At 41.0% G+C, this 26,983-nt stretch overlaps 1 long non-coding RNA gene across 1 annotated transcript; it reads right to left on the bottom strand.

Annotated features, from left to right (window-relative positions):
* Positions 1 to 11,167: 11,167 nt before the first annotated feature.
* On the bottom strand, positions 11,168 to 12,734 carry LOC147637982 (uncharacterized). Its single transcript, XR_015265695.1, has 3 exons — positions 11,664 to 12,734; positions 11,426 to 11,629; positions 11,168 to 11,263 (listed from the first exon to the last, which is right to left on the bottom strand). It is a non-coding gene; the product is annotated as an uncharacterized LOC147637982 (long non-coding RNA).
* Positions 12,735 to 26,983: the final 14,249 nt, after the last annotated feature.

Raw genomic sequence — 26,983 nt, 5'->3', positions numbered from 1 at the left:
CTTAGTTTCTCCCACATTCCATCTATTTGCAACATTCGCCTTATACTTTGATTCAAAGACCTCCGCATAATACATGGCATCTTGCAAAGTGTGAGGTCTCTGACCTTCACATCAGCTCCAAGTGAGGATTTCAATCCATGTATGTACTTAACCATTTTGTTATACTCATTCATTCCTCCAACAAACATGGAAAGCTTCCTAAATTGGTTGCTATATTCCTTGATGGAACTTCCCTTTTGCTCCTAGTCATACCATTGTCCCACCAATTAAGCCCGTTCCAATGGAGATGTGAAGTTTTGAAACATGTCATCTTTGAATGCTTCCAAAGTGTCAAAATGCAAGCCCTCATGTTGAGTAAACCGCCACCATGAATGGGCATAATCTTCCAAATGTAATACGACAAATTGTACTTTGTCTTCTTCCTTATTACGGGGATACAATGCAAAGTACATCTCCATCTTGCTAGTCCATTCTTCCAATTCTTCGGTGGTTGTGTTCACCCCTTTGAAATTAGGAAGTGTAATCGTCTTTCACATCTTTGGCTCTTGGTGATTCCAATGTAGAATGACCAAGGGTATTGTGCAGTATATCCCATCTCCCACTAACATTGTAAACACCTCTTGAAGAGCCTTCCATGGGATCCAAAACTATGGGCTGATTTCCCAACCTAGAACTCGGAACATGTCCACTTTGATGATCTCTTGAAGGCATATTTGACTTTCCTTGCATACCACCAAGATTCCCATGTGGATTTAGTGCATGATCAAAGCTATCCACACCCTTTTGTACACCTAAAATTCGGGCTTCAAGAGTTGCAAACCTTTCATCCAACTTGTCCACCATTTGATGCATCAACTTGGCATTCTCATTGCCTTGCTGCACAATCTCACTACTAATGTAGAGCACCTCTTTTTGAGCATCCCTTTGAGTTTCCTTGATTGCATTGGTGAGAGCAATCCTTAACATATCCAAAGTAATGTTACCCAATGAGATTTGATCCTGTCCATTAGTGTGCACCGGCATTCCTTCATTGATTATTCACCCACTAATGTCATGTGAAGAGGTACTCTATCTTGTTGCATAGCCCTTGAACTTTGCCCATGTTCAACAATGGAATGTGGATTCTTACCCAATGGAGCATCACCCACATGTACCATGTCATCACGAACAACTTCATTGGCATCATCATGAACTTGGTTGTCTTCCACGGGCACTTGTGCTGCTTGAGATCTTGATGGCCTTCCATGGTTCCCCATATGCTACCAAGTGGTTGATATAGCAAACGGCAACCAAATTGGGATTTCTTTAGTTTGCCGCGTTTGCCTTGATGAGATGAACACAACTATCACCCTAGATCACCAATTTGAGCACCCCTATACCTTCTCTGTTGTTTTGACTTTTAGCTGAAAGTCTATGAGAGGTTGACCATCCAAATGGTCATGGAATTGGGAACTTGTTGGCTCATTGGGAAGCTCTTTAGTAGTGTTCTTAAGATATGTAAACACCTTAAATTCATGTGCACTATTTTTGACTGAATTAGGGTTTTCAGCCTGAGAGAACTGTCCCCTTTATACCCTGAGATGGTGTCCGAATCAACCACTTGATGGCTAGTTAGGTTCGCCTTAAGATGCCCTTTTAAGGCTTCCAAAGACCCTTGAGAGAACTTGAATGGATTGGGACTGAATTGCACTTCTGTACCCACTATAAAGTGTAAGAAAATGACAAAAAATTTACCATAGTCTCCCCACAATTCGGCCTTAATCTCAATCAAAATCCATAAGCACTTGCCCAATATCCAATCATGATATAATGCCCCAAATGATCACCATCAAAAGCATAGACTTGCTCATGCAACTCTTATGCTTCGACCACTATCAAGTATCCATGGCATGCCCAATCAAGTGACAATTGGCTTCCATAGCCTCAGCATGCTCATAATACACTCGAGTGTGTGTCAAAAGAGCGCTTTATGCTTGCCGATCTCCTGGCCAAGCCTTCCCACGATCGTACCTAGTCCGATTCTAAGCACAAGTTGGTGGGGCCAAGTCTTCACATCCAAGTACCTAATCCCCCTCCTTGCCGCTTTACCTTGCCGCTTTACCAAAAGCACTCATGACAAGGAGAGTTTATGCCATGCTCCCCCCGAGCCTCTCCTCCAATGCCCGAGGTACCCTCACAAGCATACTAGATACTATGAATTGAGGTGGGATACAAGTGGTGTATGTGGATGTAGCTTCAAAAGAATAAGGTAGGAGCACTTACAATGTTTTTAGCATGACTCATGCTATTTTCATTTCATCATTACAAAGAGCATGAACTAATGCTTTCCCCCAATCATCCAAAGTAGCTCCGTTACACCAATCACCCCACAAAAACAACTATCACATAGCATCCAACATCATGTGAATCACAAGAGGCAAATGAATTACAAGGATTAGCTTCAAGTTGGAATTCCTAAGATCAATGCAATCATTGGCCCATGTACACACATTAGGCTAGTATTTGGCAACATTCTGAAACCACACGTCACTGATTTGCATCACTTCAGCCCCTTTGCCTTTACTCCATAGCCCTCATTAATGGACAAAACAATCAACCAAATGGCAAGTAGACTCCAATGGTTCAATGAACACTAAAAGAGTGATGCTTGTTAATGCTTAAGTAAAGCAAGAGCTCATATGATGCATTCCAAACTCCCTTCAATGGTGGATATAATGGCCATGCAAAAGCTTCCACATGTCATGAGCATTCCACCATTGCAATTAGCATGCAAGTGTTTGAAGCATTGGTAATCAAAGACTTCAATCTATGGTTTCAAATAGCTTGAAGAGAGGTTTTCAAGAGGCTTGAAACCATAGTGCTCAGAAAGCTGAAAATGCCATCATACAATGCTTTATCAATGGCATTCAAAGGCATAACAACATCCTTACTTTAAGAATAGTTGTTTGAGTGTGTTGATAATTTGAAGGAGATGTTCATCATCATGCTCATTCACAACTTGTAGGACGCCTCTCTTCACGGCAACTCCCGATGACCATGTGCAGTAAAAACATAGCCATTTTGACTCCTTGTTGCCAAGCTTAAGCTTGCCTAAGCTTAGGCTAAGCTTAAGCAATAATGCTCTTGCTAAAATGAAACCTAAATCACAGCAAAACGGCCAGCTTAAGCAATAATGCTCTTGCTAAATGAAACCTGAATCGCAGCAAAACGACCATCCAAGATCCTTAGAAATAGCGCGTGTCAGTCAGCTATTCTCCACCACGGGCCAACCACTTGTAGCACAAATTACTTAGCTCATTGGAAAGGTCTTGATATGCTTCTTCATGAAAACCCTAAAACAATACTGCTTAATGGCAACAAGATGAAAACCTATTTTCCCTTAGAATCCAGCATGTGGAGAAGAAGAAAGAAACATAAATGTTTTGGATTAAGGTCACTAATCATGATTAATTCAAACTTCCCCCAATTTTGGTCCTCTCCCTCAAATTTTGGAGCAGTTGCCCAATTTTCGGTCCACAGCGACCCATAGCCCCCCAAAAATATTAATCAATTTAAAAATCCAAGAGAATTCTAGCATCCCACACTCCCCATGCCCCATTTCTTGATCAAGAAATCAATCAAAATCAAGAAGATTTCCAAGAAACTCCAAGAAAATCAAGAAAATGTAGGAATTTTAAAAAAAAAATAAAAAAAGTTGGATCAAAGACAAGGATGTGATACCACTGTAATGATGGTGAGAGAAAGATTGCACTCATAATGGAGTACCACATGCACTCATGATGGAGTACCACCATAGCCATAGAAGCATGGAGCTCTAAGAAGTATGATTTCATTAGTCAAAAGTAAGTAAAGTCTCTAGTTACAATATTCACTTATATACTTGCCCACCTTTTCACACTCATTAATATTGGGCCTCATACTTGTCCGGTCATATCCACGTCCATGATCCTCTTCTTATGTACAAACTCAAGCCCCTTTCATTACACTACAATAGTGTGCTGTCCACTGAAGCACACAGATGTGGCAGGTCCTTCTTGACAATGAAGCCATTTATGACATCTGAAGGTGCTCACCGGACATTGATCATCCAACTTACACGAATTTAAACAGGCTTGTCTCTCAGGTGATTTCTTCTCTGACAGCCTCTTTTCACTTGATGGTGCACTGAATGTGGAGTAATAGAGTTCCATACCAACTTAATGCCATATCCAAGGAGGTAACTCAAATAACAAAGCAACATTTGTTTTAGTTGACAAGAAACCTTATACGCATTGTAATTTTTCACATTGAGGCTAAAAAACAAACAAAGCAAAAGAGCTAATGTCTTGTCTGCTGTGAATCTGCAGATTCTTTTCCACGTTGCTCTTCATTTTTTTGGACAAGATCATACCAAGAGTCTTAAAGGGGGGCTAAAGGATTTGCATTTAAAGCATGACTTGATGTTATCACATGCTGCATATATGAAATAAGGGATGTGTGGAGCTATTTCTTGCAGGTTATTTTGTCTTTTGATTCACATGGTGGGATGCTACTTGGATGTCATCTTGATGTAATTTGGTGTGTTGGAGCTACTACTGTGATTGGAGGAAAGCATGAGTACATGCCATTGTAATTGATAAAATGATAGTGGCATGAGTCATGCTAAACACATTGTAAGTGCTCCTACCTTTTCCTTTTGAAGCTTACATCCACATCCACCTTACTTTGTACTCTCACTTCAATTTCCTAGCATCTAGTACGTGTGTGAGGGTACCTCGGGCATTGGAGGAGAGGCCAGGGGGGCATGGATTGAACCCATCGTACCGTGATTTCCAGGTAAAGCGGTACGTTGGGGGGTTAGGTATTGGATGTGAAGACATGGCCCCAACTTGTGCCTAAATTCGACTAGGTACGAGGGTGGGAAGGCTTGGCCGGGATATCGGCAAGCATAAAGCGCTCCTCCGACATCATACAACTTGGCTACATTGCAAGCATGCCGAGGCTATGGAAGCCAAATGATACTTGATTGGGCATGCCGTTGACACTTGGAGGTGATCAAAGCATGTGAGTTGCATTGGCAAGTAAATGCTTGTGGTTGTGAATACTTGGGACATTGCTCATGAATGGACATTGGGAAAATGCTAATGGATTGTTATTGAGACTTGGTCCGTTTTGCAGGGAGATTATGCCCAAATTTTTGTGGTTTGTCTACACTCTGCAGTGAATACAAAAGTGCAATTCAGTCCCAAACCATTCAAGATCTCTCAAGGGCATTGAGAAGCCTTGAAAGGGCATCTTAAGGCAAATCTAACAAGCCGTCAAGTGGTTGATTTGGACACCGTTTCAGGGTGCAAAGGGACTAGTTTGGTCAAACTGAAAGTTCTAATTTAGGCCAAAACAGTGTGGACTAAATTCAAGGTGTTTACATAGCTTAACAGCACTACCTAAGACCTTCCAAAACAAGCCAACAAACTCCCAATTCCTTACCATGTGGGTGATCAACCTCACATAGTTGACTTTCAACTAAAAGTCAAAACAAAGAGATATAGGGGTGCTCAAAGTGGTAATTCAGGGTGGTAGGAGTGTTCCTCTCATCAAGATGAACGTGAAAAACTAAAGAACTCCCAATTTGGGTGCCGTTTTCCCTACTAACCACTTGGTAGCATGGGAAACCATGGAAGGCCATCGAAAGTTCAAGAACAAGTGGCCGTGGAGGGAAACCAAGTTCAAGATGTTGGAAATGAGGGGGTTAGTGATGGATTGGCACATGTGGTTGACACTCCATTGGGTGATGAACCACAGGATCAAAATGTGGCACCACATTCCGTTTTTGAACATGGAAAAACTCAAGGGAAATGCAACAAGAAAGGGTACCTCTACATAACATTAGTGGGAAAATAGTGAATGAAGGCATACCGGTGCACAGTAGTGGACATTGCTCTCACCGATGCAATCAATTATGCACAAAGAGATGCCCAAAAGGAGGTGCTCTACATTAGTAAAACTGAGCTCATGCATCAATGCCAAGTTGATGCAATAGTGGATAAGATGGATGAAAGGTTTGCAACTCTTGAAGACCGGATTTTGGGTGTGCAAAAGGGCGTGGAAAGATTTGACTATGCACCAAATCCACATGGGAATCTTGGTGATGTGCAACGAAAGTAAAATGTGCCTTCAAGAGACCATCATGGTGGGCATACTTCGGTTTCTAGGCTTGGAAAGTAGCCCGTAGCTTTGGGTCCCATGGAGGGATCTTCAAGGGGTGTGTACAATGTGAGTGGGATACTCTTGGATGGAGTATTGAGGGGTTCATGGGACTTACCACACACTGCCCAAGGACGAGATTACACTTCCCAAGTTCAAAGGGGTGAACACAACCACCAAAGAATCGGAGGAATGGATTAGCAAGATGGAGATGTACTTTGCATTATTGTATCCACATGAGGAGGAAGACAAAGTACAATTATCCTGTTACATTTGCAAGATTATGCCCATTCATGGTGGCGGTTTACTTAACATAAGGGTACGCACTTTGATACTTGGGAGGCATTCAAGGATGCCATATTTCAAAGTCACATCTCCATTGGAAACAAGCTCAATTGGTGGGACAATGGTACGATTTGGAGCAAAAGGGGAGTTCTGTCAAGGAGTATAGTAACCAATTTACAAAGCTCTCCATGTTTGTTGGGGGAATGAATGAGTACAACAAAATGGTGAAATACATACATGGATTGCAATCATCACTTGGGACAGATGTGAAGGCTTAAAGACCTCAAACTTTACAAAATGCCATGTATTATGCCGAGGTCTTTGAATCTAAGGATAAGGCGGGTGTTGCCAATACATGGAATGTGGGGACAACTAAACCATCTACTTTCAGCCCAAATGCAGTCAAAGAGCCAACTTCTACCTCTACTACACCTTATGTACCTCGTGCAAGCTTCACTCCAACCTCTACTCCCATACCACGATATCCTAGTGTGTATGGACAGATAAGGAATGTGAAATGGAGTGGTTCTATGGCCAAACCTCCACCCAAAAGTGATGCTAATCCTCTTCTCTTCGAGGCAAGGTGATTAAGCAATTGACACAAGCAGAGATGGATGGACTATTCACATCACATCCATCCATCCATTCATTCTTTTATAAAAATAAACTTCTGTGGGAATAACACTTTTATAAAAATCCTTTTATACATCTATTTATGCATAAATTCAATTTTAAGGAAAACAACACTTTCGAAATAAAAATAAATCCCTTTATGCATCTTTCTATGCATAAAATAAAATTTAATGAGAATAACTCTTTTGAAAATAAATTCCTTCATGCATCTTTCTATGCATAAAATCAAAATCAATGAGAATAACTCTTTTGAAATAATAATAAATTCCTTTATGCATCTTTTTATGCATAAAATCAAAATCAATGAGAATAACTCTTTTGAAATAAAAATAAATTCCTTTATGCATCTTTCTATGCATAAAATCAAAATTAAATGAAAATAACACTTTTATAATAAAAAAGAATTTCCAATATGCATCTTTCTATGCATAAAATCAAAATTAAATGAAAACAACACTTTTATAATAAAAAGAATTTCCAATATGCATCTTTCTATGCATAGAAATTAATTCTAATGAAAATCACACTTTTATAATAAAAAAATATCCAATATACATCTTTCTATGCATAGAAATTAATTCTAATGAAAATCACACTTTTATAATAATAAAAAATTCTTTTATGCATCTATTTATGCATAAAAATCAATTTTGATGAAAGTAACACTTTTATAATAAAAAATTCTTTTATGCATCTATTTATGCATAAAAATCAATTTTGATGAAAGTAACACTTTTATTATAAAAAAATTCTCCAATATGCATCTTTCTATGCATAGAAATTAAAAATATTTTTAATATGCATTTTTCTATGCATAGAATGAAAATAACACTTTTAGAATACACAAACGGTGGGGATTACTCTTTTTGAATAATAAAAGATAAAACTTATTTCACAAAATTTAAGAAATTTTTGCCATAACCTCCTTTGTATGGTTGACCATTTTTTCTTTTTTTTTCATTCTCAAGCTACTTAGAAATTATGGTTTAAAGCATTCTAAACTAATCAAATTCCACTTTTTAAATAGAAACAATATGAAAAGTTTAATTCTAACAATTTGATTTCATATCTAGGATGAAGAAAGACTGAATTCAAGAATGAAGAGAGGGGAAAAGCCTTTCCAAAACAAGGCGTAACATCATTTTTCATTTTAAAGAAAATAAAAATTAGAAAACCATTAAATGGAATAAAGAAAAAGTAGGATTTCTAGCTTACATGAATTTTTGTGAGCTTTCCTTTGGCTTGATGGTTTGAGGGATCTACTCTTGTTTACAACAAGAGTGGCCACCAGTTCTTTTGAAGACGAAATGGTTAAAAACTAATGAATTATCAATAAATTCATCGTTTTTGGCTCTAAGGAGGAGTAGAGTAACACTGCATAAAACACTATTAAGCTTTTACAAAGGGGGAGGCTTCTATTTATAGGAAAAAGTGAGCCTCTAACCAAGCAAACTGATTCTAGAATTTTCCAGATCAGTTTGGTCACTTTTTGACCATTTTTAGGTCAGTTTAGCTTACTTTTTGGTTCTAATTGAAACAGGAGAGAGGAGAGATGAAATATCTCAATATTGGAGAGTTTAAAACTCCACCACATGTGAAATAGATGCCTCTTTCATGAGGGAAATTCCCCCACACTGAAGTGTCAAAAATGCATCATTTCCTCTAAATATCTTTTCTTTTTTAACTAATAACCTTGTCCTTAGTCAACTCTTCATCTTATGTGAGTATTTACTCATTTTTGGGGAGATTTTCTTTATTTCTTCAATTTACCTCCTCCCTACATTTGGATTAATCTAATTGGTCCCTCAGAACCTTAATCTAAAATTTTTAAAAAATCTGGACCCTTAGGCGGCTAGAACAGATTATAATTTATTTCTAATGTACCTTCTGAATTTCTTTTTGAACTTCTGTTTCGGGGGAATTTATTTTAATAAGAAGAGATATTTTTTCATCCAAAAATATCTAAAAATTGAATAATCTCTCTCTAGAATATTTTCTCTCTCTAAGCCAGGTAGAAACAAGATCCGTTAATATTCTGATAAGGGGAATGATTACAAGGGGAGAGAGTGGACATCTTGAGGGGCTGGGGGAGGAATCTTACATCCTACCTCACTTAAAAAATGCGAGATGTCCTCATCTCACAAGAGGTGGAGTATGATCTCTTTCATCTTCTTCTTCTTCAATCACTTCCAGCGTTACTGCCTTGGAAGTGGACGGCCGATTTGGAAACAACTCTCTTTGACTTTCCCTATTCTGAGGCAGAGGTCTTGCATTACTTTGGATTGAAACTGCAGGTTGGTTAGAGGGTCTACTTCTTCTGGGATTTCCTTGAATTTGGCGGATAGAAACCTGATTACTCTGGAGGAAGGAGCTGGAGTCTAATACCAGCTGTAAGATCCCTAATTTCCCTGCCCCAAAAACCTTGATCCAAAAGGAGTTTGGCCATCCATACTGCGATGTCCAAATCCTTGACAGTTATAGCATTTCACTCCCTTGTTTAAGGGCGGAACTTCTGAAGTTAAATTCCAGGGGATTGAGTTTCGGGAAAAGGACATTTCTTCCATTCTGGAACTTCCCCTATCCTGGGATTGACCCTCATATCTCTTAGACGGTGGAAGGTTGGAATCACCTTTTGGAACTAATAATCTTTTGAAAGGTGATGGTACTGGCTTTGGTGGGACCTTGACATCAAAGGCCTTGGAGAAATCCTTCGCCATCCGCACTGCTTCGGCCATAGAAACTGGCTTGGCGTTCTTCACCAAAATATTCAAAGGTTTGTTCAGTCCCCGAATGAACCTGGCCATCAGCTGTTCTTCATTCAGTGGTGGCGAGTATTTGAGGAGGAGAGCGAACGCTTGGTGATATACTTCAATAGTTCTACTCCCCTGGGTTAACTCTAAGAATTCGTTCATCTTTGTTTCCAAAGAGCCAAGAGGACAGAACCACGTCCTTAGGTAAATTTTGAGATCATTCCATGTCTAAGTATTCCAATCCAGACGGTTTGTCTCGCAATGGTTTCTCCATGCCACTCTGGCTGTTTCTACAATCTTCAGCCTTGCAAGACCCATTTTTCTCTTCTCATTGTACCCGATGACATCGAAGTATTCTTCCGTTGCTTCGATCCACTTCTCCACTTCTCCACGGCCTCTCAATTTTGATTTTATGCATAGAAAGGTGCATAAAGAAATTTATTTTTATTTCAAAAGAGTTATTCTCATTAATTTTGATTTTATGCATAGAATGATGCATAAAGAAATTTATTTTTATTTCAAAAGAGTTATTCTCATTAAAATTGAATTTATGCATAGAAAGATGCATAAAAGATTTATTTTTATTTCGAAAATGTTATTCTCCTTAAAATCAAAATTATGCATAAATAGATGTGTAAAGAATCTTTATATAAAAAAATAAGGATTCTCTTGCATTCTAAGAATGAATGTGATGAGATGGGATGTGAATGTGATAGATGAGAATGAATAGAGAATAGATGTGATGAAAATTGAAGTAATGAGAATGAGAGGTAGATAGATGTGATGATATGTGATATGAATCAAATAGATGAGAATGAATGGATGGATAGATGTGATGAGAATGAGAGGTAAATAGATGTGATGAGATGGGATGCGAATCAGATAGATGGGAATGAATGGATGGATGGATGTGGATGTATGTGAAGAATAGAAGTGGATGTATGTTAAAGAATGGATGTGGATGGGTGTATGTGAAAGGATAGATGTGGATGTGTATGTGATAAGTATGGATGTGGATGTATGTGAAAGGATAGATGTGGATGTGTATGTGATAAGTATGGATGTGGATGTATATGAAAGGATATTTGTGGATGTGTATGTGATAAGTATGGATGTGGATGTTCCACCGAAAGGGAGGTCCAAAAATATCAAATCAATCGCCCAAGAAATTGATCTCCCTTTCCTTGCATATTATCTACCCTTGGGTGAGTATTTTTGCATGTGCTCATGAACTATGGTGTAAGATGCATTGTTTGTGCCATTTATGAAAGCCTTTCCCCAATAGTAGTGTAATCCCCAACAACAGCCAAACACTTCCACCTGACACATCCGAAACTGGCACATGTGGCTGGTAGACATATGTTATCATTCTTTTATAAATGATCGAGGTTGTTTTCCGTGAAGGCCCTCATCTTGAAAACAATCCAAAGAAAGATTTAATGTCAAACAACTTTCCTTATTCATGCCATTGTCAATAGGATAGAAAGCCAAAATCATAACCTCACACAATGTAGTATCAACACAACAAAAAGAAAATCCCAAGCTCAATTTTAGAGAGGTTGGAAAAGAGTTACCATCATCATGAGCATCCTCTATATTCATGTCTATTTCTACATCCAATAAGTCCACCCTGGCTACACTTCCACAACTTTGTCTTTGTCTTACACATGCAAAATAAAGCAACGAGCAACTCAAGACAATGAACAAGAGTTATCAGATGCTTACATTGATAAAGAACATGACTTACCTCTCATTTGTGTAGGTCTCTTTTTCTCCACCTCCTCTCATTTGTGTAGGTCTCTTTTTCTCCACCTCCTCATCAACCACCTTCTCCACATCGAGAGGATTCCCAAGCTTGAAATGCTAATGGAGATCTTTCTCCCGCTCCAAAACATGACCTTTCTCAAGGTTAATCCACCAAAGGCACATCTCCAGCTCCCACTTGGACAACTTATGCATACTTGGGGGTACATACACAAAGCCTCATTATTTAGAGCCAACCATTTCTTTGCTCTTACAGGCATGATAGCCAAATGACCCCTTTCTTTCAAACACACAAAATATCTGAAAATACTGAAACGCAACATATGATTGAGAAAGCATCTTTAAGTTAAAAAGAATGTAGCATTTTCTTAAGAACATTTCCAACACCACTTGCAAAAAAAATCAACCTCTAGGCACTCATCTCGACCATGTCAGACTTCTTTGTTGCCTTTTCATCACTCTTTTTTTCCCTTGTGGTGTCATGGCCCGTCTCAAGAGGAAACAATTGTTTCCTCTTCTCAATCTTGATCTCCTTGTTAATAATCATAGAGAGCAAGCAATCATTGGGCACCACCACACCATTAGGCTCATCCACAAAATCTTTAAGGATATCATTTTCCCCTTGAAAAATCTTTTCAAGAGTGACCTCTTTTTGAAGCTAGCTTCAAAGTAAAAAGAAATCACATCACAAAGGAAAGTATGCATATGATATATTTGCAGATTTTGAAATTTACAAACAACTGAACATAAATAGCTATAGAAAACCATGACTTACTTTCTATAGACATGATCTCCGTGCACAAGGCCAAACATATTTTTGGTTGTCTTTCTTGCCTCCAATAAACCCAACCAAAAGATTTTGTACTCTATTGGTACATCGCACAACACTAATAAATTCAGCTTCTCCAATGTTGTGAACCTATCCACATTCCACTTTAAGGACCACACTTTAGCCCGCCATGCATCACCATGCTTTGGATCAATAATGTTAAGGATCTACACAATTGGATATCATTCTCAATACACTATGTCCAAAATTAACAGTGTCTTGAAATGCAAATAGAGTCACATGATACTAATCTCAAGAGAAATGCAATTCATCATTGCAAAACACACTACAAAATATCTTCCCTATGCGATCACCATATCTCATGGTCAATTCCTCTATCTCCTTGGCTTCAACTTTTTTCACCTCATCTTCTCCCATGGTCAAGCACACTTGCTCAAGCTTTTTGTTCAAGGCTCGACGAGTAATTTGAACCTTCACATAAGATCGAATCTCATCACATGACAATTTAAAGCAAAGCATGAGTATCAAACGAATCTTAAGCTACCAAATACTCACATTATAAACAAGCTTGCCCAAGTATCTACGAGTAAGAAGGTACCAAGGCTTGGATCCCTTCTTATTCTTCTTTCTAATAAAAGTAATTAACTTTCTATCTCTCTCTAGAAAATATTTCATGTAATCATCATGATTGGCAACATTAATGTTGGCACAATTCATAATCTAGTCCTGCAAGGTTGTGGTTACCAAAGCATGAGTATTCAAGCTTTAAAAAATGAAGACAAAAATTTACAATTTTTTCGAAAAAAACACCACATGATCAAGATCCCAAACATAAATTTATAAGCAACTTACTAATTCATCCTTTGAAGGCTTGCCAAGAGAGAGATCTCGCTCACATGTGTAGGATCAATGATCGCTCACAATACACGGTGGTGCTTTGCTCTTGTTTGAGAAAATCTTTCTTTGATAGGTTGTGTCCAAACCACTATACAATAGCTTGTGTCCAAACCACTATACGATGGTTGCCCTCCCACACATGAAACATCCTACCCACAAGGATGTGAAACTCCAGTCTACTTCTTACCTCCTCCTCAAACTCCATGTTAATGTCATGCCAAATAGCATCCCATCCACTAGTAATCTCATCATTCACATAGGTAGTCTCTTTTTCACATGTCCAAGGGGAAACTATAAATGCTCTCTTTTCTGGCACATATCCCTCTTTGCCAAATGCAATATTTAGACCAGAAACATCTTCCTTTAAACCCCTAACATGGGCATAAGGAATAAGTCTGCACAAAGGGATCATAGGACATTGAAAACAACTAGACAATATAGTTTTTTGCATGATATCCTCACCTTTGTCAATGTAAATCTTATTCTCATCTTTGTTATTCTCCAATGGAGGCACCTCTGATCTCATCATATAAGGCACAATCTCTAAGCAGCCTAGTTCATAAAACTAGGTTGAGCTTCTTTGAGTCTGTTCTGTGCCATTTTTCTCCCACTGTTTGTTGCAACTATGAAGGATACAATGGGCAAGAATATTACTCTGTATGGCTCCAGCCCAAGACAAAAACTATGCCTGGTCTCTAATGTGAGAGATTTTTGAGCTGAAATTATATACAATGTGTGATTATTTTAATCTGGCTAGACTTCCAATTGCACTTAAGCCCCTTTCTCTAAGCTCTGAGCATTTGAAACTAGACCCTGTTTGGCTGAATACAGGTGAAATGGGTTTTGAGCTTGATGAGATATGTTTCAATTTTATAAGCTTTTTGTTGACATGGATAAAAATAATGCTCCAAAAGAAAAAAAGAATAAGTTACCCCTATCGTATGATGGATATGTTGCTTATGAGCTGCTGTCATGTGGGAGTGCTTCTGCAATGTATGGTATGGAACAGAGGCAAGATGGTCACTCATGGATTAAGTACATGACAAACAATTATGGTTGTTTTGACGGTGCTATTTGATTCAATAGATGCTCATGCCATTTACGTTGTGTGAATGTAGATTGTCCTTATTACGCCAGTATGCACTTGCATAATGAGACATAATGGAAAGCTCGATTTAAAAGAAGTTGTCCAAAGGGAATGGTTGGTTCAGAGTTTGGTAATATCTCCTGCAAACATTGTGATCAAATGCGTAAATGTGTGAAAACCTGCCCAGATGTTATCTATTATTATCTACCAAGAGATCATCAGAATACAAGTAGATGTGCTATACATATGGGTAATCATGCGCATCCTTACAAAGAAGGCATAAGTACATGAATTGGTAAAAATTTGGAAGAGAAGGTGAATAGTAGGGTCGCTCTCTTAATCCTTTCACTATAGCAAAGCAGTTACAAACAGCAATGTCCCAAGATGTTATGTTTGACATGCTAATGAAGGATGATGCACATAGTTACTCAGATATTGGGGATGATGAGTTTGCAGAAATGTTGGAGTATGTTACTCCTTTGTCCAATAAGAAACACATTGAGAGGTGTTTGGAATATGCCAAGCGGGATAAAAATATTTCAGCCTACTGATCTTAAGGTGGTACTTGAACTTAAGAACAAGTGTCAATACCCTTTTCTTCAAAGTGTGCTCTTTACTAGCTAGTTAGGGAACAAACATCAACCCCATGTTTTTAAGATGTCTATGAAGGGTCCTCGTAGTGGATTGGACTTGGTTAACAAGATGAGGCCAAGTGGTAGTTTTCAACATATGTGGGTCCATTTCGACCATGTTCACAGGGTGTCTGGATGGCCCACTATGTCTGCCCATGTATATGATCCATTCGTCCAAGAACTAGTCACCATAGCTACATGCGAATTTAGAGTTGAGGATCGGCATGCACAAATAGAATTTTGGAAAATGTTGAATACAGTGGTTCAGAGCAAAACGGCTTTGATAAACCTAAGTTCCATGGATTCATGGCAGATGAAGCAAATGCTAATTGGATCGCTATTCGTACCATTTATTTTGGACGGGTGAAGAAAATACTGCTTGAGAAAGAGAGAAGTTGTATTTTTCATTGGGAACAAAGTATGGTGAGGCACTCGCATAAGTGTATTCGACCATCTTTCATTGAGGAACACATCTCTATGTAGAAAATGGAGAAATGCACCTTCAGAGACAACCGCTGAGGCTTGTAAAAATGAGATTCAAAAGTTTTGGTTTTCAGGCCATGCTGTGCAGGGAGAGATTCCTACATTGGAGACATGGCTAGCTTGGTGGGATATTAGGGCTTTTCACTGGGGTTCTTGGTTTGTTACTCTAGGAGGACTTCGGAGTTTTTTTTCCAAGGACAAACCTTGCTGAGGCGAAGCATGTGAGTATGAGAGCATCTGTAGGTTATAAAAGTTAGATTAGCTTGTTTGAGACCACATGTGCAGACATGGCATTGGTTGTTTTGCAAAGTGTGACGTATAATGCTTACTTGAAAGGTGTGCACTCTGGCACAGGCCCAAAAATGTAGGACATGGCTGGCATTGGTTGTTTTGCAAAGTGTGACGTATAATGCTTACTTGAAAGGTGTGCACTCTGGCACAGGCCCAAAAATGCAGGACATGGCTGACAGATTTATGACAACAGGTGAAAAAAAAACTTCTGGCAAAAGACCCATTGATTTGGCTCACACAACTATGCAAGAGATGGGTCTTGACTCTCCTAAGATACAACGTGGCAAGAGAGGTCAGCAAAGTGTACACCAAAAGCGTCCAATGTGTGCAGATCCACCAAGCGAGATGTTGGATGAAGACAATCATCGACCAGAGTATGTGACTGTGACAATAGACCATCCCCAAGGTAGCACGCAGAATGGAGAGAGAGTGGAGACAAGTGCATGTGTGGAGACTAAAATGCCCAAAACAATGTGGTCAATTCGTAGAACTACACCTGGTAGCAAAGTAACTTGTTTTAGGCGATTACCAGAACAAAATGTTAGATGTGGCTCTCAAATAATTAATGTGGGGTTGGACAGAAACAGTGGAGTGCCTGCTCCATGCTTTTGGGGTCGCAGAAAGTACCCTAGTGGAGTTGTTGGAGGGTATGTGTGGTTCTACAATTCGTCTCCAACACACTCTTGGAATGTTGATGAGGACCATGTGATAGGCGCACCAAGACCGGCACCCGAGGTTTGGCCTATGGAAGAAGGTACCGATTTGGATTGTCATGAGGTGCAAATGCTTAAAAGAAATGTGTCTTGCAAAAAAGGATTGTTGTTCCACAAAGCACACGGAATGATACAATTGCAAATGGTGCGGTGTCTAGTTCTTTTCGTCCACGGTTTCGTGACGGGAAAATTATGAGATGGAGGACAAGGTTAACAAAAGAATTTAATGAGAACGTTGATAAGGGTCGGAACTTGGACGGGGAGGGGTAATCCATGAGGGCATAGTTGTATATGCAATGAGTCTCATATCTTCGATGTAATCACCGATGGATCTAGCGCGTTGGGAGTGAACTACTCCGTTATGATCAATAACTTTCCAAGATGCACATGTGAAGATTTTCAGAAAAGAGAGAGCAAGCGCTCTACATACATTCCATGCAATCCCATGTGAAGATTTTCAGAAAAGAGAGAGCAAGCGCTCTACATACATTCCATGCAAGCCCATGTACTTTGTTTTCTTGCATGTCCTTGGTTTGGATGCGACTGCTCATGAGTTTATCCACCAGGCAGCTCAGACAAAAATTAAGTTGTTTCAAGCACTTTGAGGCAGGCGATCAAATGTCGCACCTTGAAAGAGCGCAGCTAAATGTGGTTATGTTTCAAAGGGATGTTTATGCCTTTTTGGGGTCTGCAGGACATGGGATTTTAGAATGTTTTGTGTGGTTCAATTTTGGGTGGTTACAATGTTTTCTCTGCCTTTATTTTGGACTGGTTTTGTGTGTTGGTGGTTCAGGGGCAATTTTTGGATCTTCCAACAACATAGTTGTGATTATGTAAGAAAGGTCACTTATATATGCACTGTGATATAGATCGGTTTTGTGTATTGGTGGTTCATGCAATTTTGGTGTCTTTCGACAGGTTTATGGTGAGGTATTATGTAAGTGTGTATGTCTTAAGCTCGTTGGAGTTGTGAAAAGTGAAACCCTGTTTTCTAATTGCATTTGTGTTGTAAAATTTAGTCTTAAAAATACCAATTTTTTTGGGGTTTATTGCCAAGTTTGGCTCTAATTTTCACCTCGCTCGGAGAAGGTTGCTCGGAGAATGGGATTGCTCATTTTCTGAAGTTTGAGATGCCTGTTTCATGCTAGATTTTGTAAGAGGCTCGAAACCCATTATTTAACAAGGGATTTATTTATTTTTCCACAACTCTTTTTTTTGGGAACAAAAGATATTAATAGTTATAAGTTGAAAGCTACCATATACAAAGGATCTCTTTTTACACTTGCCATAACCATCCTACTCTAAATCACTGTTATAAATTTGCTCCCTTCTCTCCTCCTCCCAAACAAAAGATGAATGCTCGGAGCCCATGAGACATGATAACCCAACTGCATACATGCCACAAGTAGAGATTTATAGGTACATCCCTTAGGAGTCTGTTCTTCCAAATAGTCTCCTTTTGTTCAAAATTTCACATCTGGTCTCATGCCCAAAGGATTTCAACTAAAGCCACAAAGCTGCTTCTCCTTTTGGTACTATCTCCTGGTTTTGGGTCCGAATTTAGGATACTGTCTTCAGATCTTTCCATGTGTAAGCATGCCATATATCAAAGATTGTTAAGATGCCCTAGTATGTGCTAATATCCCAAAAGCTTGGATCTAACTCAACCTATCTAAGCTTGTAAGGCCTGAACTAGCTCAGCAAACAGGTTATCATTTAGTTTATTTACATAATATACAGACCAACACTGATGTACATCAACTCTAACACATCCAGACCCTTGTACATCAACTCTAACACATTTTTGAAATATCAACAAATTGTTGGAGTTCCAAATCCACCATAGACAACAATATCTAATAAGACTGAATACTAAATTATTAGCGCCTCTCTTCATTCAACCCATTTTTTACGAAATTACCTTTTGCACAATTTCCATTTAACCATGCTCGGGGACTCCAATTTAAATTAAGGCTTTCCGAAGGTTCCCTCTGCACCAAGGAGATGTCCTAGAGGTTCTTGCTCCGCTGGATAGAAAAGAAGGCTTCAATAGCAGCGGCAGCCCATTATAACTAGCTAAGATTGCAGCTTCTCTGCATCGGCATTCAGGTGATGCAAACGCACGTTAAGTAACAACAGCGTGAGCAAGCCATCTTCTGTTGTCCATCGTGTGAGTTATGAGTAAACAATGATAGAATACGAGGCCGATAGAAGTTTAGATGGTAACTCATCCAACTTAGTATTAGCAAAACACATAACCATCAAATTCAATGTCTGAATACTGCAAATATCATCTTCTTCTCGTGTTTCCTTATTACTTGAAGAGCCTTCTGTGTAATCAAAGGAGCAAACTAATTTGTACTGGAATCGAATGGGCTTTCCCCTCCTCAAAGCCCCTCTTATCCTCGTAGAGACTTGTTGAAATTCAACATCATGAGATTAAGGAGGAACGACCAAATGATTAACGCCACCAAATTGGAAAGGATTTAACTGCAAGAACACAGGCTAACTCAATCAACGAGGATCCAGAGGACATTGCCTTGCGAAATGGCAATGTATGGATCCCTACCAGATTTTAACGGTAGATCCAGGAACAACAATAAACCATTATCTTGTTGGAACCCTTACCCAAAGCATTGACCGGGACATGCATCGAACATGATTGGAAAAAATGCCATATGCCGGAGAATAGGAATTGCATCAATTCTACAGTAAGATGGTCAAAGAGCCGCAAAAGAGGGCAGCGCTGGTCTTACTCACCCATGCTACTGCTTCCCATGGGATATTACACAATGTGGATCAGTCCTCTTCTGCCAAACCTGTTGCGCTTTGGGATTGTCCTCCTCTCCAAGGGATGACAACAACACACACACACACACACACACACTGTGCCGGCCACACAACCTCCGATGGCCAGCCAACTAGTGCCGACAACAACGAGGCTACGGTGGGCTAATTGCCAAAGGAGAGTGTGACCTTCCTTGGCAAATAGTCAGGAAGGTGGAGCTGAAGGCAACGGCTGATGGGTTTGGAAATGATTTTGTAGACACTTCCAAGGATGGTGATGGGGTGCCACTATGTACTTTTAAACGATCACCTCCCTCCAGATGAATAAATCCCTTCGGCATATATGGCCAAAGCCCATGATCTCATCGAAGGCCGCCTTGAAAAAACCACCTTCCACCTCAAGCACAACACCCACATCTATTCCCATGAAGAGATTAGGATTGATGCGCAATTTGAAGAGCTCAAAAGAATGCTCATTCCAGTCCTTATTCTTGTGTGCCCATATTTTTGCGAGCCTTTTCCCGTGAGGGTGGATGCATGTGGAAGAGGGATTGGGACTGTTTTATATCAAGATCATGGGGTAATTGTTTTTGAGAGCCAAAAAAATTTAAGTGACAAAGAGATGGAGATGCATATGTATGATCAAGAAATGATAGCCATTTCACATGCAATCAAGAAATGGCAACATTATCTTTATGGGAGTAAATTTTTATGTTCAAAGTGATCATCGAGAGTGCTCAAATATTTCTTGTCACAACCTACATTCTCACCCAAGCAAAGGAGATGGTTAGCTACTCTTCAAAACTATGACTTTGAGATCACATATACAAAGGGGAAAGACAATGTGGTTGTCGATTCATTATCAAGAATGTGGGCATTGTCATTGGTGACCATATCGAAAGTGTACAAAGATTGGATTAGGGACATACAAGATGAGTACTTGTTGGATAAGGAATCGGCTCTTATGATGCAAAAATTACAGCATGGTACATGTGAAGAGTTGCCTCATTTTTGTATGAGAAATTGTCTCATATACTTCAAAGAAAAAGTCTATCTTGTTCCCACCTCGGTATTCAAGCAAAAGGTGATAGATGAAATGTATTCTTTGCCCATGGCAGATCAATTGAGACTCTACAAGACATAATGCCGTTGGAACTTTGGAAAGGGCTATGGAAGATGTGCATGCATGTGTGTCCAAGTGTTTACCATGGCAAATGAACAAAGACCCTATGCATAAAGAGGGTGGTTTTCTTCAGCCTTTTGCCTATTCCGAAGGGAAAGTGGACACATATTACGATGGAATTCTTCACCGGTCTTCCTATCACCAAGAAAGAATGGGATAGTGTTTACGTCGTGGTGAATAGGTTAACAAAAGCAACCCACTTTATACTAGCAAAGATGAGGTATTTGGCTTCACAAGTGGCGCATTAATTTATGCAGAATGTATTTGGATTGCATGGCTTGCCACAACAAATAGTGAGCAATAGAGATGTGAAGTTCATGTGTAGCTTTTGGCGCACACTATTTGTGAACATGGGAAAAGAGTTGCCACCAAGCACCGCCTATCATCCCAAGACGGATGGACAAACCAAAAGGGTAAACAAATGACTCATTTGAGACATTATTGTTTTGATACCCAACATGCTTAGGATGAGTGGTTGCATAAGGCTGAGTTTGCATATATAATAGTAACCTATCACTCTAGCATTGGGATGTCACCGTTTAAGGCCATGTATGGATACAAAGTGAATTTGCCAATGGTGATGTTTAAGCAAGATGGTATGAATCCAGATGCAAGAGATGAGGTGGAAAAGATGCAAGCCATACTCCAACAATGCAAGGACAACCTCAAGAAGTCGAGCGAGAGATTGAAGCACTATGAGGATGCCCATAGAAGATCATTGTCTTTTAAAGAGTGTTGAGGAAAGTTAGAGAAGTTACTCATCAATTGTTGCTTCCTCGTGCTACTAGGGTATATGATATTTTCCATGTATCACATTTGAAGGCTTATTTGGGTCTGGATGTGCAAGTGGTGGATGAGCTACCTCCTATGGATGAGGAGAGTATGATTGAATATGTGCTGGAGAGTATAGTGGGCAAGAGAGAGAGAGTGCTTCTCTAGTGGAATACTTGGTGAAGTGGAAATGTTTACCCCTTGAGGAGGCTTCATGGAGGTCTGCTTCAACGTTGGAAGGGTTTGAAGGACTTTGGGATGTATTGGATGGTGAATAATTGAGGCAATATATACTTGCTGGAATTTCCTGTAAATTTCAATTTGGAGGCTTAATGAGTATTGGATTTGAGCTCTCATATACAAAGATCCTTAAGAGAGCTATGTGTTGAAATTGGGCTATATGGAGTGCTGATTTGAGTGCATTATATGCAGTTTTTTACCATACGGATGACATTATGCTCTCATGGACAGTTTTTACAGCCATATCATTCTTGACCATTTCATTGGCTTACATACTGTGGTGGTGTTGAATATCATCTCTTGAGCTGAATGTTAATGGTTTTCAAGGATGAAACCTATGGGTACACTCTGCTTCCTCGCAGGTCTCCAGGGATCCTTAAGGTGCAGGAGAACTAAAGCATGATTTGAGAGAGTGGTGCCTCCAATAATGCCAATCATGCTCCCGTGGCTACAAGCCCACTCATCTACATAAAATCTATCAATGAATGGTTTGGTCCATGCATCCTCCTGTCAGATCTAGAAAAAGAATCAAACGTACGGATCACTGTGCGGGCTGCCTCCATCTTAGACTCAAGCTAGAGGGGATCCGGGGTTTGCTCCTGTTGACACTGTAGAAAAGCAAGGCTCCTCTGTCGCTCATCACACGAAACAAGATAGGCCTGTTCTGGGCTGCCCAGAGCTGATCTCCCCAAGACCAAGGTGAAGATCCGCTCCTGCTGAGCTCTGCCTGAAAGAGAGGGCTCGCCAGATCTCCTCAATCCGCCTACCAATCTTGGGATCCTGAATCAAGCTCTCAGGGATGTGGAGGGATCCTCTCCTCCCACGTGGAGTACTTGGGCTCCCGAGATAGTGTCCAGTCTGCCTCCATGTCTGTCCTCTGGATTCTATAACATGTTGAAGTCCCCTCCCAAGCACCAGAAATCTGCTTGAGGAAGCTTGTGCTGCACCTGTATCCATAACTCAGTCTTCCCCGCCACCCTGTTGAGGGCAAAAAACCCACCATCCTAATGATAACCCACTGGGCTCTACCCTGGACAATGGTGCTTGAAACGGGAGCAACTGCTCGCTGACTGAGATGCAAACAGCCCCCTGGTTTCCCCTCTGGGCCAAAAGCGGGAGACCGGAAGGTGTGACTCCATACAGGCAGGACTTTCCCGCTTCTGTGGGTAAGTCCTGCTGAGAAGTGGTGTTCTTTAAGGAAGAAAATGTCCACCGAGCCTCCTACCACAGCTCCCATCTCCGGCTGTGGAAATGGGGCCCGTCCATCCCGTGAAAGTTCCAAGAGACAATCTGCATGGCTAAGGATGGGAGAAGTGAGACCTGCTCGGCACACCCTCTGCACGGAGGATTTTTGGGGACGGTTTGGAGGGGGAGTAGTCGATGTCTATCCGGGGATGGAGGCAAGCTCAGTGAGCCTTGATCCTGCCTTCCATGAAGGCTCACTCTGCTTTCACCTTGCTGTATGCAAACTCGGGGCTCCATCCATCACAGTATAGGTATCAGTATGCCAGAGTAAGGGGCACAGCCCAAGGGGAAGGGGGGACGCCTGATCAAGATCCTCAGAAACTGGAACCTGTGTGCAAAACTCTTGGAACCGGAATTCCAAGATTTTGTGATTTTTGTGAATTCTCATTGTTACCATTGTTTTGAGGCTCTACAGAGTCTTGACTGAGAGTGCGAGTGCAAGTGCCAATGAAAGAGACAAATCATAAGCCCTCTGCGAAGACAGATTTGATAAGTCCTCTGGAGACAAATTGAGACCCCACGGTGTCACTTCGAGCTCTTTCACGAGTTGTACATACCGATAACACAATTGTTTATAGTCGGGTGGCTTGAGCTCTTCCACGAGTGCTATGTTCCATGTACATGCTGATAATACAACTGTTTATAGTCAGGTGGCTTGAGCTCTTCCACGAGTGCTATGTTCCATGTACATGCTGATAATACAACTGTTTACTTTTCTCTTTATGGATACTTCTTTCTCTTGATATTTTCATGATATTGCAGACATCATGTTGGATGCGATGTGAATTCGAGGCTTCAAGAGTGTGATGTATGCATATAATGTGTGGAATATCTGAATTTCCACTGTATAATCTGAAATATCATATCTCGGTGTATTGGAGCTCACAAATGTCTTATGCATGTCCTCAACTACTAAAACAGGTACTCTATAATCTAATAGTGACTGTTGTTCAATGTGTTGAGGCAAGTTGCTTTATTTATCACTGGACACCAAACCGCCCTTGCTCAATCCTTCACACCACACATAACAACCAAAGCTGAAAGTCCCAGACTAATAGCAACCTTGTGATGTGGCCAACTAATGGATGGGTTGTAGTGATGCATGACCTTGAGACTCAAAATGACATCGGGGGCTTGGTAAGGTGCCACTGTAAGTGTGTTCTGTCCAACCCTGTAACTTTTGAATTCAAAGAACAAACCCCTCCTGAGAAAGCACACTCAACCTGTTTACTTCAGTGGGTGTTCTTGATAGCTTGGCTTTTGGCACTAAATGGTCTCCTTCATGTGGAAGCCTCTTCCTAACAAGAAAATTCCGCACTGCTGGGCTGGAACACCTGGGGAAATAATAGTGCTGACATTTGGTCTGTACATTTGAGCAGATTTGTGTTGACCTCTTGGCAGTACGCATATGGACTACTCTGAAGATTCCAGCAAATCCCAAGAAAGAGAACAAAAATCAACACAAGAAGAAAAATAACAGAGAGGGAGCAATTAAAGCCAATATTAAAAAATCAAGAAATTGATGGGGCAGTGCTTTATTTGAGTCTACAAGCACATAGCTGAAGAGTATCCCAAAACCCAAACAGCACTTCAAGTAGGCCAGACACTGCAAGTGACTCACGCATTTCATGTAGGTGGTTAGTTCCACACAAGAATTAGTCCACAAAAGCCTGTCTATTTGAATGCCCTGGGCCCTAATACCTGAATCCAAAGAAGTAAAATCCATACTTCAGGTTAGTAAGAATAAAGACTTATCCCTGAGCCACAAAACACATGTAAAATACAGGACAGGCCTGCCGTCTCCATTAGAAAAGCTTGAGAAAGCAGAAGCTTCCAAACCATAAATAAGCAAAGCACATGCCACAGAGCTTTAATGCTTTTCATCATATATCATTTCCCCACTGCAAGTAAAACAAACACATGAGGAAAAAGTTTAAAAAAAGCTTGGCCTTAGTGAGATCTCAATAATGAGTTTTTATGAGAGGGAATAAGACTATTATTGGTGAGCTCCTGCAGTTTGTGGTGTGCACGTGCGCGCGCGCACACACACACACACAAATTTGTGAGCTGTAGAAAATGCCCCTCTACATCAATACTTGTATCTATGCATGGATACCGCAGTTTTCACAAAAACACAACTCATGGAGCTGCACCTGTAAGTCCTTTCATATTTCTTAGTGAGAGTGAGAGCTATAAGGATGAAGCGGAATGTCTTCCACCCAAGATAGGGAAGGAGCTTGAAAGATTCTAGCCAGCCCAAGCAAATGGGTCACTAATGCACTTACATATCTGTAATCAAGCACCATAAGCTGCAATGGTCATAAACATGTAAATAATGATAATTATTTTAAAAAACTTGGCAAGGCAAACAAATAAAATAGGAATAATGTGACGTCCTGAAGCAACCAATCATGCAATTTTTGAAACCTTGTAAGATTTCTTGTAGTCATGCTTATTTTTTTCTTATTCAAAGGCAAATTAACAATAAGGCCTGTAGATTAGTCAGACTGCGGTCTCCAGGGGTATTATTACCCTTAATCTACTAATTCCTTGAAAACTTGTCATTCAAAGAGCACCACTTGGCACTAACACAACAACACTATGCATAATCTAAAGCGGCAGATGGTTACCAGTGAACAAAAAGCTTGTATTTTTTTTTTCCCGAGAAAATATCCTTTCATTAGTTATAAAAAAACGCCCACTCGGCTACAAAACCCCTCTCTTGCTCATAAGAAGGCAGAGTAGAGATGCAATCAAGGCAGCTATGGAGACTCTCCCTAGGTGCAAAAAAATGCAAATACAAGTACAAATAACTGAGAGGCTATATCATACAATAGGAGGGGGGAAAATCCAAACAGGTGGCCTGTAGTGCCATCGGGGGGTACCCGCGTGTAGAGTATAGAAGGGGCCGCTGCGCCAAGTGGTGTGAAAGGCCTAGCGCCGCAAGATCGCTCGATCCGAGTCGCCCCGGATGCGGTCATACTGTCCTCGCAGGGTGTCAACTCCTGGCAGATACTCCGAACAGTCTCTACTAGTGGCTCCAGTCTCCCCTCAAAGGCCCTGAAACAATGGGCTCTCGAGGTGAACCATATGGTGAGGCTACTGAGGAGCTCCCATCGTAGATCCCTCTCGTGTGTCCAGCCGGCGGACGAGAAACCCAGTGAAGGAACAAGGCGAGGCTGGCCCCGAATGAATCTGATGGCCTGGCTGTCCTACTCCGACTCGTATCCCAGAGCAGGCCGTGACGAAGTTGACCAAGCAGCGGCTCCCCACGTTTACATGCCCTCTGGAGAGAGGGGGGCCAAAATGCGCAAAATCCTCAGCCAAATCTACTGCGCCTGTGGACAGTCCCATAGGCAATGTCGCTGTGTCTCCAATGGGTGGCCGCATCTGACGTAGGCCGACGGAAGGCCACTGTAGACAAGCCAGGTGCCAACTGCAGAGCCCCTGTGGGCAACCAGCCACTGGAACATCGAAATCTTGCGTGCCTATCGGCTAGCCCAAAGCCTGGTCCAAAAATCCTCCAGGAACTCTTGTGAGAGTCCCTGTAGCCTCCAATGCTCCGATGCAGCTGGAGACACCATCCTCCTCGCCGTCAAAATATGCCTCCCCAACCGAACAGTGTACTGGAAAAACGTGATCTCTGTGGCCTCGGGGGACGCACAAGGATCATACCACTCATACTCGCCAGGGTCCCACTGGAGCCGGGCCAAGGGGCGCGCAGCATATGCCCATATGCGCCAATCAGAGTCCACATCTGCAGGGTCTGGATCAATATGCCACTTCCGAGAAGCGGCGGCCACTACCCGTATCCTCTGAAAGATGCACTCTGCAACCAAAGGCGACTCCGTCTCCACTCTCTGAAGTCTGCCCTCATCCTGTATCTCATAGTAGAGGCATCTACCATCCTCAGTGCAAGCTCTGACAGCAATCAGGATCTCCAACTGTGTAAAGGCTCCCATCCACCGTGGGGCCGCTGGCTCGAAAGGCGTGAACCACTCCTCAGTGAGTGCCTCCTGAATGTCATCCCTCATAATCAGCCCCCCTCTGAAGTGACTCACCTCTCCGCCTGGATCTCCTCCGAGAGGCTACAAAAGGCATGCCAATCTCCAAAACTGCGCGTTGCGCCTGCCGCCAATGGTCCCCAGGCTAGACGAGGCCGAGAACCCAGCATATGACCATGCTCTGTGCGTATCGCGGGGCTCCAGATGAGCGGCTGTCTGGCCCGCTCCTCATCACAAGTGGGAGG

Source organism: Cibotium barometz, chromosome 5 (assembly GCF_041138505.1).
Source record: "Cibotium barometz isolate CiBa-2024 chromosome 5, ASM4113850v1, whole genome shotgun sequence".
NCBI classification, from domain to species: Eukaryota; Viridiplantae; Streptophyta; class Polypodiopsida; order Cyatheales; family Cibotiaceae; genus Cibotium; species Cibotium barometz.
This window is presented reverse-complemented; position numbering and strand designations above follow the sequence as displayed.